The sequence below is a fragment of the Gadus morhua genome, chromosome 9 (genome assembly GCF_902167405.1).
Source record: "Gadus morhua chromosome 9, gadMor3.0, whole genome shotgun sequence".
NCBI lineage: Eukaryota > Metazoa > Chordata > Actinopteri > Gadiformes > Gadidae > Gadus > Gadus morhua.
In genome coordinates this window covers 848553-863502 of record NC_044056.1, presented here as the reverse complement: position 1 = coordinate 863502, position 14950 = coordinate 848553, and the positions used below count along the sequence as shown (strand labels likewise).

The following is a 14950-nucleotide window of genomic DNA, read 5'->3' as shown; positions in this document are numbered from 1 at the left end:
GTTGTACTTGAATAATCCTTTGTGGCTTTCAAAACAGGAACAATGGGCGCTGCCCACCTTGAAAACTGGACAGGCTCCACAATGCCCATCCCCTGCAAACGTTCCAGCTCTTCCTCTACTCTGCTTTTCATTGCATAGGGGACCACTCTGGGCTTTAAGAAACGCGGCGCTGCATCTGGGTCAACATGAAGCTTCACAGTCACGCCCTTAAGTGCGCCCTCTCTGTTCCTCTCTGAACACATCACTGTAGCGCTGCAGAATGTCCTCTGTGGTGTGAGCATACTTAATCTCATGCCAATCCAGCTTGATTTTGCGAAGCCAGTCACGACCCAATAAACTAGGTCCCCCACCCTTGGCTATTACAAATCTGCCTTGAGCCCTCTGACCTCCAACTGAAATGCTCACATCTAACACCCCCAAATGAGGTATAGCCTGACCTGTATATGTCCTCAGTCTGAGCGTTGATGGCTTAATAGGAGGTGGCTTGTTTCCCCATGTCCTCTTGTAGGTCTCCTCGCTTATGACCGATGCCGTAGCCCCAGAATCAATTTCAAACATTATGTCCTTTCCTTCAATAGCCACGGTTGCATAATAGGGCATAGACGGCTCCTCATTGGTATCCACAGCGAACATGTTGAAGGCACAAGCTGCCTCTCCTTCATCTCCCTCAAGATAATGTGTGGGCGCTTGATTCTGCTGGGCTTTCCATTTTTCATTCTTTCCCCTATTTTCCACACTCCTGCATTTTTTAGCTAAGTGCCCCTTTTTATTACAGGTATGACACACTGCTTCACGAAATTTACAATCATTAGCATAGTGTGCCCCTCCACACCTAAAACATTCCACTCTCCTTGCTGGTTTTACAGCTTCTCTCTTTACATGGTGTACAGCCTGTGATGGCGCTCCTATCTGACAACTTTGGATGTCTTTGACATTACTTGCCGCCATTTCCATTCCTTGTGACATTTCTAGCGCCTTTTTAAAAGTCAATGGTGGCGTTTCCGCCAGCAAACGGCGCTGGAGTCATTATTTATTCCACAAACTAATCTGTCACGGAGCATGCATCTAAGTATGCCCCAAACTCACAATTCTCTGAAAGCTGCCGCAATTCTGCCACAAAGTTAGCTACAGACTGACCCGACTTCCTGAACTGGTTGTGGAATTTGAAGCGCTGGACAATTTCCGATGGCCTTGGATTGTGGTGGTTCCCAACGAGCCTGACTAGATCCGCATATGGAACTTCCCCCGGTTTCCTCGGTGTGGTTAAGCTCCTTATCAGTCTGTAAGTCCTTGCTCCACACACACTCAGGAGAATGGAGCGCTGTTTAGGCTCCTCTGTTACTCCATTAGCAGCGAAAAAGTGTCCCAGCCTTTCCTCATACTCCGTCCAGTCTTCGTTCCCCTCGACGAATTCCCCGATCGTTCCAAACGTAGCCATCTGAACGCAAGGCTCTCCTACCACAATCTGTTGATTCCCGTCTTCCAGCTCCTCTTCACTGGCTTCACTCATGAAGATAACGCAGGCTAGCTTGCACACTTTTTCTCTTTTCTTCCTTTTTTCAAACAAAAACGGAATGTAAAAAAAAACTCTTCCAATTCATCCTCATCGCCAAAAATGTAGTAACCTGACCAAAGACACGGACAACGGAGAACGATGTATCCACAGGTCTTTTTACTCGTGCATTCACAGGACAGGGGAAATGCATAATGCCAGTGTCACTTTATAGTAGAGCCCCGCCTGGTGGTACAACAGAGAACTACTATCTTAAACATTACAACATATACGTTATTTGTAAGCTGTGGCGAGGAAATGGTTCCAAGGTACAGATGAAGGTAGCTTCCAAATTAGTTTTTGTGATAGCCCTCTTGGAATGGTGCCGGTGACGTCATCACGCTCTAAGCAGGGCTCAATGGAACTCAATGAGACCAACTGAAAATATAAAAAGCGGGTTTTAAACTAAAACGGTTGAATTCAACAAGGTAATTATATCTAATGTAATTGTTAGTTTTATTATTCCTCCACGTTTGACTGACAAAGCCTAAACCGCTCGGACGCTTTTTATGAAACTTTCTACAGTTGTTTGACTTAGGATCATGAAGGTTTGTTCACCCATATCCAACCTCAGACTATTCCAGCGTTGTCAACCGTATGCAAACTAAAAACCTCTTTATGGTCTTTGTCAGGGTCTTAACTCTTAATAGTCTACGTCAGGGTTTGAATGGTCTGTCAGGGTCATAATGGTCTAGATCAGGGTCTTAATGGTGTAGGTCAGGGTCATAATAATCTGTCAGGGTCTTAATTGCCGGAGTCAGGGTCTTAATGGTCTGCGTCAGGGTCTTAATGGCCTAAGTCAGGGTCTTAATGGTCTAGGTCAGCGTCTTAATGGTCTGCGTCAGGGTCTTAAAGGCCTAAGTCAGGGTCTTAATGGTCTGCATCAGGGTCTTAATGGTCTGTGTTAGGCTTGGCCCCCTTAAAATGCTGCTTGCAGCTTTAATTAGGGTGCGAAGCAACCTATTGTATTTAGGGTGCCTAGCACAAAGTGCGAAGGCACCTAATTGTTTCTGTAACGTTTTATTTTTTCCTTAAATTCTGTAAAAGTCATACTGCAGCTTATACCATAAATCGAGAACTCTTGAAATTTTCCGTTGACCAAAATCGGCACGTAAAATCTTTAGACCTAGCCTATCAAAAATCATCAAACAGAATTTGTTTAATTTGGATCCATTTGAGAAATATTGGCCAATAAAGTTCGAGCAGTTAGCCCATTTTTCTTATATGAACATTTTGTTATTGTATAAAAAAACATACGACTATTATTAGGTGGATATCAATACCCCCCACTACCCATAAACCCAAATTGTGGTACTGCGCCCAAAGGTGAAAAACTAGCCTTATTTCTCCTTGACCTGGACTCAAAGTTCTTTCATCATATTAATCTCTAAAATCAGATGCATCTTTTTCACCCAGGTCTTCTGCTCAAATTTTTTTTACTTTTCACACAATTTCTTAGAAAAGCCAAATGTCCACAGTCTCAACCCATTATGCCCTTATGTCCATTTTGTTATTCTATAACTACCATACGGCCATCATTAGGTGGATACTATTAACAGTGCAAATTTTCAGATCTGTACTAATTTAAGAAAGCCCTTAATTCTCTGTAGTTTGGCTCATAGCTACAGACAGCCAGTCTGAGACAGTCTGTGAGGTGTCTGTTAGTGGGTTGGCTCCTGTGCTTAGATTTTATTATTTAATCAGGCATATTTATATTTTATATTTGTATTATATTTTCGTATGTTGTCACATATATGGTACTGAAATGTATTTTACACCATTGCAGGTATTTTACATATTTGAAAAGATGAGACTACGGCAAACAATCTTTATCCCGTCCTGCATCCTTTTGGAATGCAGAGGACAAGGACAGAGACCAATGTCTGATGAGACATATGACGTAGTTCTCAAGGCACTGAAGGGGGTATTCACTGTTCCAGTAGCAGAGAGGTCAAGGATTCAGTGCTCTGCACTTATTCAACTGTGGCGGAACAGAAAGCATTACACCCTTAGTGAAGATGGTCAGTCCATAATGTTTAAAGGAAAATTGGTTCCCCGAAAAGCCACAATCTCCCTGGTGGTGAATGAGGCACTGGACATTACAAAAGGCTATGGTGTATGAAAAATGTATATACACCTCAGGGATAAGTACTCTGGCATCAGTAGTGCAAGGGTGAAAGAAACCTTGGACCGCTCAAGGAGGTACCAGCTCCACAAGGCCTCATTCCGCAACAAGCCTGCACCTAAACCTATCATTACCAAAGCTGTTCAGGATCGTCACCAGGTGGACCTTGTTGACATGGGCGAATGGAGGGTTAAGTATGGCAGAGTCACTTATAGGTACATCCTGACGTTAATAGATGTGTTTAGACGATATGTATGGCTTAGACCACTGAAAGGTAAACACAGTGAAGACACTTCTAGACACCTTGAAGAAATTTACAATGAGCATGGCCCACCAAAGATCTTACAGCATGACCAAGGGAAGGAAGCTGGTCAAAGGTGCTGTACATCCCCAGAGCCAGGGTAAAGACGAGAGAAGCCACCGAGTCCTAAGGAAGAAGATAATGTATGACCTAGTCCAAGGGTGGGCAAACTTTTTGACTCGGGGGCCACATTGGGTTCTAAAATTTGACAGAGGGGCCGGGCCAGGAACAGATGGATGGAGTGTTTGTGTGAACTAATATAAATGACGTGTAAAAATCATCACACGAAAGGATTTGGCCTTTAACAGGTAACATTTTTTATTTGCAAGAACATGAACAATGCAAAAACATGTCGTAACGTGACTGATCAAACATCTGAGGCCTGCGCCCAAACAAAAATTGTAAATAATAAATAATAATAATAATAAAAAAAAATGTTACCTCACTGCGCCCAAACCAAAATTGTAAATAATAAATAATAATAATTAAAAAAAAAAAATGTTTTTACCTCATCTTTATTATTTACATTAACAGCCACGCAGGCTGTGTGTAGGAGATTTGGCTCCTACCTCGCTGCAGCAGCACATCATCTCTTTCAGTTTCAGTGGGAACAGTGTTGTTGATCTCCCAGTTTTGCCAGTGCATCCAAGTCTGGAGTTATTTTGGTTGTGGCAATTCTCAGGATAGAGCTGAGGTGCTGATCCGTTAACCTCGATCTGTGACGGGATTTGTTGGCGTTCATGACGCTGAATGTCTGCTCACACACATAAGTCGAGCCAAACAAAGTCAGCATCTTCTGGGCAGCCCTCCGGAGGTTTGGAAATGTGGCTTTGTTAAGTGAAGCAAAGTCATTCAGTTTAACAGAGTTGAACTTCTCCTTCAGGACGGCGTCAGACTGAAGATCTATCAGTTCCAACTGCAGCTCCTCTGGTGCTGTGTCAGGGTCATGTGACAGGGGACAGGACACCAACTGAAGTGATGGTTCAATTTTTTCGAAATCAGAGAACCTACGGCTGAATTCTCCATGCAGGTCCTCAAGTGATTTGCAGTATTTTTTTGCGTTTCGCGGTGCCTCTTCCTCCATGGCAAGTGTGGGGAAATGAGCGAAAGTTTTGTTCGCAATTTGTCTGGAGAACAAAGTGAGCTCTGAGATGAAGGCTTTCACATGTTTGTACATGTCGTGAACAAACAGATCTTTCCCCTGTAGTTTCACATTCAGCTCATTCATGTGTGACAATATGTCCACAGCAAACGCAAAGTCACTAAGCCAGTTCTTGTCGCTTAGCTCAGGGAACTCGTCAGATTTCCCCATCAACTCCAAAAATGCAATGATGTCATCTTTCAGCTCCCACACTCGTTGTAACACTTTCCCCAAACTTAACCAGCGGACGCGAGAGTGGTACAGCAAGTCCTGATGATCCACATCAGTTTCCTCCAGGAACGCGATAAACTGACGGTGCTGAAGTCCCCTTGCTCGTATAAAGTTCACGAGTTTTACGACTGGATTCACGACATGATTAAGCTGCAATACAGACTTGCACAGGGATTCCTGATGGACGATGCAGTGAAGGAAAATAAGATCCTGGTCAGGGTTTTCCTCTTTCACTTTATCCGTGATTCTTCTCAGCAGCCCAACATTTTTGCCAGTTAAATTTGGCGATCCATCCGTTGTGACATTGACAAGTTTACTCCAAGGAAGCTTCATTCTTTCGATGACAGCAGACACCTGGTTATACAAGTCCTCTCCCCGCGTTGTTCCTTTCATTGACTCCATGGTCAAAAACTCCTCTGTTATTGTAAAACTGTCGTCAATGCCTCGGATAAAAATGAGGAGCTGAGCAGTGTCTTTTACGTCCGTACTTTCATCCAGTGCTAGTGAATATAACTCAAAGGAATCAGACTTTTGTTTAATTGGCTGACTATATTTTCATCAATCAGTTCCACACAGCGAGTCACAGTCCTGCGTGATAAACTGACATTTTCAAATTTGCTTTTGTTCTCCGGGCACAAGATATCTGCCGTCTGTACCATGCATTCTTTCACAAACTCGCCTTCAGATAAAGGCTTGCTAGCCTTTGCTATTTCGTATGAAACCAAAAAACTTGCCTTGGTAGCTGACTCTTGAATCGCAGTTTGTCGGTGAAAAATGTTTTGCTGAGTCTTTAAATTAGCCGCCAACCTCTGAGCCGTAGCCACCCGTTCTTGCGTTGACAGATTACTAGCGTAGTTCGCATGTTTCGTAGTAAAGTGACGGCTGATATTGTACTCCTTGAAAACCGAGACAGTTTCTCTGCATATCAGGCATACAGCCTTCGATTGGAATTCAGTGAAGAAGTATTTTCTTGTCCACTCCGTGTTAAAAACTCGGCACTCATTGTCAACTTTTCTTTTTCGTGATCCACTCATTTCACAGCAGGGAGAAATATAAACAAACCCTGTAACTGGCGCTACGGCCCACACATGCATTGCGAGATCATGCGCCATCTAGAGGGGAAATGGGGGCATTACAGGAGAAAGGTAAAATGTAATTTAATAATAATAATATTAGGACAAGTTCCGCGGGCCGGCTTAAAAAGCCCAAAGGGCCGTATACGGCCCGCGGGCCGTGGTTTGCCCATGCCTGACCTAGTCCAATCTCAACGAGGAGGAGTCAATCGGGTTAAGCATTTGAAGAAGATAATGTATGACCTAGTCCAATATCAACGAGGAGGAGTCAATCGGGTTAAACATTTGCCAATTTATGCAAAAGTGATGAATGAAGACCCAAAGGAGGTTTTGAGTTGGATGTCACCTTTTCGGGTTTATTACGGAAGAAAAGTCATGCATTATCCAACCGGTTAACTTCTTCTCAGGACGTTCCTATAGAACACTGTCCATCAAGCAACAAAAGACTGCCCTTCCAAAAGCACAGATTCTTGTTTCAGGTTGAACAAATTAACATCAGAAAAAAAGCACAAAAGGCTACACCAGTGGTTCCCAAACTTTTTTTCAGGGGACCCCCTTTTGGACTTGAGACTGTTTTCGCGACCCCCCGCCCCGCGCGACAGCACCCCCCCCCCCAACTTAGTGCATTAATGTTACTATGCATAATAATAATGTTCAAAATCATTATTATTATTATTGTTATTATTATTATCATTATTATTATGCAGTAGTAATCATCACCATTATTATTATTGTTATTTTTAATAATGTTATTATTACTATGTAATATAAATCTTCAGAGACAGCCATGTAAATATGCAAATATAGCCTTTTGGCTTAAGTTTTATTATAAAACAATAAAAAAATTATTCATGACAGTCAATGATAAACAGTACCCCCACAACCCATCCCAGAACATATAATATTTTTCACCTTGTAGCAATATATGTATATACCGGTATATTAAAAAATATATATATATATATATATATATATATATATATTTTTTTTTTTTAATATGCAAACTGGCCCATCTCTCCGCGACCCCCCTGACGGTGCTCCGCGACCCCCCGGGGGGTCGCGACCCCCAGTTTGGGAACCGCTGGGCTAACCAACGCTGTGCAGGCCGACAGAATCTATATGGATGTTTTAAACCCTCTATATATAGGGTAGACGATAACATGTTTGTCAGGGTGAGGAGTGGCCATCACAGAGTCTCACAAAAACATTTTGTGATACCAGGTGTATTGAAAAGAAGCTTAGAGTTGCAAAAATACAAAACTGAGTTTCAAATGACAAATAGCCCCACTCCAACACAAAAATGGATCTCCGTTTCTGACATGACCAATGTGACAAGACAAGAGGAAAAGCAACGCCCAAAGTCCAAAAGAGTTGTAAATATTGACCTGCGAATGCCTTACTCACATGAGGACAGATTGGAGGATTTGGAATCCATCAACCTGAACATTCGCTTTGACCCTATCCGGGATGGCTGCTGCCAATTTGCTGCTATTTCTGATCAATTGGCCACTATCGGAATTTTCCGTTCTGCAGAAACATTGAGTGGAGAAGTAGTTGCTGACCTAACATTTCATCTAAATGGAATGGATGGCACACCCCTTTCGGAGTAAGTTGAGGAAACATAGGAGGATTATTTACAGAGCATGGCACAACTAAAAAAATGATTTGCAATTGTTGGACTAATTATAGTTTTCAAGTTAGTCAGACTCCGAAATAAGGTTTTGCTATGTTTAACTACCGAAACAGAGTCTGGCCAGCAAACTTCCCCCTATCGTTGCCTCAAAAGCTATTTTCATAACACTACAACTAAGATTTTGGAGTTGCAAAAAGGTAGACGTATTTTTGTTGGAAACCCCGTGGATTTCGTTTCAGGGGTGGGGGCGGGGCAGTCTGGGCTGCGCTCGTGAGTGAGTGGATGTCAGTTTGGACAGAGGGAATCTCATTGTCGACATTGGTGCCAGATCTTGGTGATAACGAGCATGTTTGGGGGATTCGTCGAACATTTGTTTGGCTAAAAAGGTAAGTGTTTTTATTTTATTTTGTTTTCGAGATGAGGGATGTTAACGGCAAAGTGCACTGTACTATTTTAATGGAAATATTGTGTCCAACTACTTAAGTTAGCTTTGCTAGCTAGACTACTGATGTATGGAGTCAGTTTCCTGCCATAATTCAAACCTGAAAAAAAAAGTTTCAAAGGCTTGTAAGTCTGGGTTTGAAAACTCAACACCTTGTAAAAAAGGTTTTGCAACACTGAAAAAAGAGATTATAACCTGAAAAAAAATAAAAATAAAATTCAAACATCTGTAAACATGATCTTGTGTTCGATTTTATCTTCTTCATCATTTTCACCAACACATTTTCAAAGTTCAAACAATTTCACCAGCGCATTTGCAGAGTTTCAAATCTGGCACTGTTCTAACAGTGTATTTCATTGTTGCCCGGTTTTGAAACCTTGTAAATGGGATTCTGCAAACAGGTGTTCATACATTGAGAAATACGTTTTGAAAGGTTGAATATTTAGTTTTAAAAACTTGTAAAGGTGTACGTTTACGACATTGCAACGTATTTTTTCAGAACTGGCTTTTCAGCACTGACTTTTCAGAGATTTGACCACACAGGCGCAAGCTTTGAGTCACGTGAATATTGGCAGTGTTCTGACGCCACTCGTTTTGAAACTCCTGACAGTCGAATCTGAAAAAGAAAAAAACGTTCCTGGGGGCGGGACCATTTAGCTCTAAACCTATTGGTTGCTCTCGGCTGACGTACATTCCAATCACATGTGCCGTTCAACGGGCTGTGCGTGATTGACAGTGCTCTGCCGATGACACGAATAACAATCAACTTTCGCGGTTGATTTTGATTTCCATTTTCTGGAACCATGGCTGTTTCCCAAAGTGAAGGCTGCAGCCTTGCTAGGACGCGTCCTTGCTAGTCGCGTCCTATGGAGATGAGACTCTTTGTAGGGTGTTCGAATTCTCAGTGGTCCACTATATAGTGGACTTAAAATAGGGTACATACGATGTTCCCTACATGTTACTCCCGTATACCACAATGCAATGCGGTTGTATTTTTCCAGGGGAGAAGAAGAAGCTGAATAACCGCGAAAACGAATGCATTTAATGATGGAGTCTCCGGCTTGTGTTTAGAAATGTCAACAATTCATTTGGGATTTAACATTCAAAATTAATTTAAAAAAACTTGAACAAGGAAATGTAACATTCAACATCAATACAACCTCCAGCCCGGTTTGTTTAGATGATGTCGGCGCATCACGTCACACAAATACCAGGCGCATTTACTGACGCAAATGACGTTTAGAAATGTTAGGCGTAGTGTCCGAATTCTCGTTCCCTATTCCCTATATAGTGCACTATATCATGTACACTATATAGGGAATAGGGAACGATTTCGAACACAGCTTCTGGTTCCAGAAAATGGAAATCAAAATCAACCGCGAAAGTCGCTTGTTATTCGTGTCATCGGCAGAGCACTGTCAATCACGCACAGCCCGTTGAACGGCACATGTGATTGGAATGTACGTCAGCCGAGAGCAACCAATAGGTTTAGAGCTAAATGGTCCTGCCCCCAGGAACGTTTTTTTCTTTTTCAGATTCGACTGTCAGGAGTTTCAAAACGAGTGGCGTCAGAACACTGCCAATATTCACGTGACTCAAAGCTTGCGCCTGTGTGGTCAAATCTCTGAAAAGTCAGTGCTGAAAAGCCAGTTTTGAAAAAATACGTTGCAATGTCGTAAACGTACACCTTTACAAGTTTTTAAAACTAAATATTCAACCTTTCAAAACGTATTTCTCAATGTATGAACACCTGTTTGCAGAATCCCATTTACAAGGTTTCAAAACCGGGCAACAATGAAATACACTGTTAGAACAGTGCCAGATTTGAAACTCTGCAAATGCGCTGGTGAAATTGTTTGAACTTTGAAAATGTGTTAGTGAAAATGATGAAGAAGATAAAATAGAACACAAGATCATGTTTACAGATGTTTGAATTTTATTTTTATTTTTTTTCAGGTTATCTCTTTTTTCAGTGTTGCAAAACCTTTTTTACAAGGTGTTGAGTTTTCAAACCCAGACTTACAAGCCTTTGAAACTTTTTTTTTCAGGTTTGAATTATGGCAGGAAACTGACTCCATACTGATGGCCCCAAAAATAATTATTTCACGAACAGGAATAAATGGTCTAGCACTGAGGGCGTTTAAAACGTGATTTAGTGTGACTATGGCATAATGTATTTAGCAGAGAAAGGTTCCACTCGTGCGCTGTAAAAAGACGGGGGAAAGGTTTCGGTCGGGACTGTCAGTCATACAAGAAGCGTAGGGAACGTGTTTGACGGTGAGGCTCGCCACCGGAGCAGAGACTGTTAACAGGTTGTGTGTTTAAGTCGAGTTATAGTTTGCCACTGTGACGCTAAGAGTCAAGATTTTGACCGAGGTTAAGTGTGTGTCATGTTTGTAGCCTTGTCTCAACCCAAAGTGGCGGTCGCCGATGCAATTTTCCGTCTCGTAAACGGTCGTTGCCATTTGAAACGGTCGATGCCATTTCCGACCATGTCCGATTGCGTCCGCTCTCCGATCTTGAATTCCGAATGCTTTGTGAAACGGTCGATGCCATTTCCGACCATGTCCGATTGCGTCCGCTCTCCGATCTTGAATTCCGAATGCTTCGTGAACGGAATTAAAACATGGCGGACGTAGAGGAGCCAGGACCTGCAGCAGGTCACTTGGAGTCAGTTAAAAACAGCACAGGGTGGAATGTTTTTTTTCCGCTCAGTTGCCGTGAGTAATTATGAAACTAGTTAGCAACCATTTGAATTTAAGGGATGATATTTGAATAAAATAAACTTACATCTGTCAGCTATTCATCAATACAATTTAAGGATGATTACCTTAAGTACATTATTCACAGTTGGCCTTTGAATGTAAGATGCCAACAGCAACTGTCCCCGTAAAGACACCCATGATAAAAACTGATATGCTAGCTTATGATGTTCACCGTTATCAATGCTAATGGATAGGGATTCAAATGCCCTGTATGCCGAATAACACATTTAGAAAGGACAATATCACAAAAACAACATTGAGGGAAAAATTACCTATTCAAACTGCTAACCCAACTCACACACACGTATGAAATTGTTAGGGTGTTTGTGACAGTCTTTCGTTTGTTTACATCTACAGCCAGCTGTCATGGCAGAGCTTGGAAAGACCTGGGGCCTCATGTACTAAGGTTGCGTACGCACAAAAACGTGGCGTACGTCCTTTTCCACGCTCACGTTCAGATGTACAAAACGTGAAATGACCGTAAAAATGTGCGGTCCCCACGCCAGCTCCAGAGCTGTCGTACGCACGTTTCTACAGCTATTGTTCCTTTGGCGACACTTAGAGGTGATGCTGGGAAGCTGGGAAAAAAGGTGAAAACAATGACTCAGAGTGATTTGCACATCAGAGACACACTAATGAACAATTAACACACCTTGCAATTATATGGGTGGCTATAAAAGCATGCGCAATGGATGAAGAAAATTGTTTTAAAAATGGCTGCGTTAGGGTTGTTAGAGGACATCGCAAATGGTCCAATCCGAAGGGCGCTGGAGACGCCGGGGCCGACGGAGCAATCCGTGCCCTCTCCTTGCTTGTCTATTCAAAAATAAAAAATGTAAGTTAATAAACACGAGTCAAAGTCTTTAATATCCTGGCATCTTTACGCACGACTTATGTGTATTGCAAGCAGCCAATTGTATGACCAGTATAATTACAGCATTTATGACTTCAGCATATTTACCTTGGGGATGATCGGTGTCCCCTTCATGGGCTCCCACCACTCCGGTGAGAGCTGTGTCACCGATCAAAGCGGCCACTCTCAAATCGAAGGGGGAGAGTTCCCCCACTCCCGTCCCCCCACCTGTTGCGGTCACGCTTCGGCGGTGGGCAGAAACCCTCCGCTTCACCTCCACCTTGAGGTCTGACCACTTTTTTTTAATTTCAGAGTGTGTGCGCTGCTGAGACCCCACTGCATTGACGGCCTCGCAAACACGCTCCCACTCACTTCTCTTTTGTTTTGCATTTATCCCTGTTGACAGGGTTCCAATAGCATATGCTTGCGCATTTCTACCTCGTGGAGCAAAATCTCGAGCTCAGACTCCGTGAAGTTTCGTTTTTTGCCTCTGTTCATGGTGCCAGGTGATCGGATTAAGAGGTGAATCTCAGGTCCAGAGGCCTATTTAAATGAAATTGCATATTTAAATGAGGGCGTGGACAGGGAGGAGTTTGGCACCTCGGCATGTGCGCTCAATTCCACGTTGATCGAGATGTACAAAAGAAACGTGCTTGGATCCATGCGTTCGCACACTTTGATACATCTGAATTTATTTGTGCGTAAGACAATTTCTGGGTTTTGGCGTACGCCAAGTTTCAGTATGAAATCCACGCAAGTCTTAGTACATGAGGCCCCTGGGGTCTCATTTATAACCGTTGCGTACGCACAAAACGGGGCTGAAATTGGCGTACGTGACTTTCCACGCCAAGGTTGTGATCTATAAAAAACCAACTTGACGGGAAAATGTGCGCAGCCCTAAGCAAACTCTGACCCATGCGTACGCATGGTTTGGAGGAAAAGGAGAATTTGCGACACAGATGGTGTGGTGGTGAACTGAAGTCAGACCGAAGAATTGTAGAGTGAGAAGAACGATTATGTTTTATCATCGCCCTTCATAAATTTAATTTCAACCCGTATCATGCGTTAAATCTATGTAATCAGAATAATTTAAGTCAACTGCGTTATTTCTCAGTTATAACTCCAGAAACATCTCCATAGAATAGAAATAAAATAAAAAATCTCTATATTTAGTCCCGTCACTCCATACTGTCCACTGACGGCGCGACTGCATGGAATAAAGCATCCGTCCAACATGTGTCAATAACATAATATTTTTATGTGACACTGTAAACACATAATCAAATGTCAATTAAATCCCATGTGTGGAAAACCAAGCCACACTCCTCATCACAATCGTTGTCCGTTACTCTTGATGCTTTTCATGACAAATCAGGCATTAAAAGGGGTTATGTTCAAGAACATTTTACGTGGATGATTACAAACTGATTATCCAAGGTGTTCTCGGTCAGTCTTATTACCGTAACCCTATAAATGCAGAGGTGAGCGCCGTGGTTAATGCTGCACCATATGGCACTTCTGGCGGACCATGCAAATGACAGGTTTCGGAGGGAGATGGTCTTTAGGGACCATAACGATTTATTGGTAGGCTACATAAAAATATGTAACTTTATGTCAGACCACTTCTTTTTTAATTCTGGGACTGTGCGCTACTGCGCTCCTTGCTACTGACAGAGTTCACTGCTGCAGCAACATGTTGCCCCTCACTCTGCTTTTTGTTGTTGGCGATCCCAATCCCGTGACCGCCGAATAAAACTACTTTTCGGGCCTCCATCTCACCCACAAGTGTCTCCACTTCAACCTCCATGAAATTTCGCTTTTTTGCTTTTCTCAGTACTTCTGCCATTGTTTCCGACAAGACATAATACTTGCATCTGAGTCTGTTTTATATGCAGATCGAATTCATGAGGTCATTTGCATTGACCATTTATGGTTAAAAAGGGGCGTGTACAGGGCGGAATGTGAAGCTGATTCAGCTGCACACACTTGTAGGCAGTCTGTGATTTATAAAGCAAAGATTGCATACGGTGTGCGTACGCAGGGTTTTATAAATCTGAATATTTTTGGGCGCACGCAAAACTTGGCGTTTGGGCGTACGCACATTTTTAGTTACGATTCCACGCACAGTTTTATAAATGAGACCCCAGACCAGTTGGACAGGTGTCCACTGTAGTGAGCAAAATGTGGAGAAATCTACCAGCTGGCAGGCGAAAGGTTTGTGTATAAACTATTAAATGTAACTATCGAATATATATCCACCTTTTTCAAACCTTAATCACATTTGGTAATTCATTGGTTACATATGTCTGCTTACATGGGCATTTTTCATTGGTTACATATGTCTGCTTACATGGGCATTTTAGCTTCACAGTAAGATCAAGGTTTTCAACCTCCTTGGTAATATTAATATAAACAACAACCTTCTCCCCAAAACTTTCTGAGCTAGTATTAAAGTTACCATCCTGTATTTTGAATGCTTTCAACATAAAATTCTGTCCATGTCACAGTTATACATTGCTCTTTGCTATGTTTGGCTGATTAACAACAAGGAGCATCATAACTTTCAAATTGCACCCGCAGCCATCTGGCATATTTATATAGAATGTGCTTATGCAAAATATATTTCTATACTGTACCTTCCTAGGACTGGGAAGCAAAGGCCCAGCGCCAAAGAGAGGACATGGACACAGGACTGGCCGAGCCAAAAAGGTGTCCCACCTGCAACGTACAGTACTCCAGGGAGAAGGACTTGAAGTACCACCAAAAAAGTTGCCACCCGTGTGTATGTGATGAATGTAAAGTGACTTTTAGTCATGAGCAAAAACTAAAAAGGC

The 14950-nt window shown here is 42.4% G+C and overlaps 1 pseudogene; it reads right to left on the bottom strand.

The window, feature by feature from the left end:
* Positions 1-207: 207 nt before the first annotated feature.
* LOC115550733 (uncharacterized) lies at positions 208-1452 on the bottom strand (annotated as a pseudogene).
* Positions 1453-14950: the final 13498 nt, after the last annotated feature.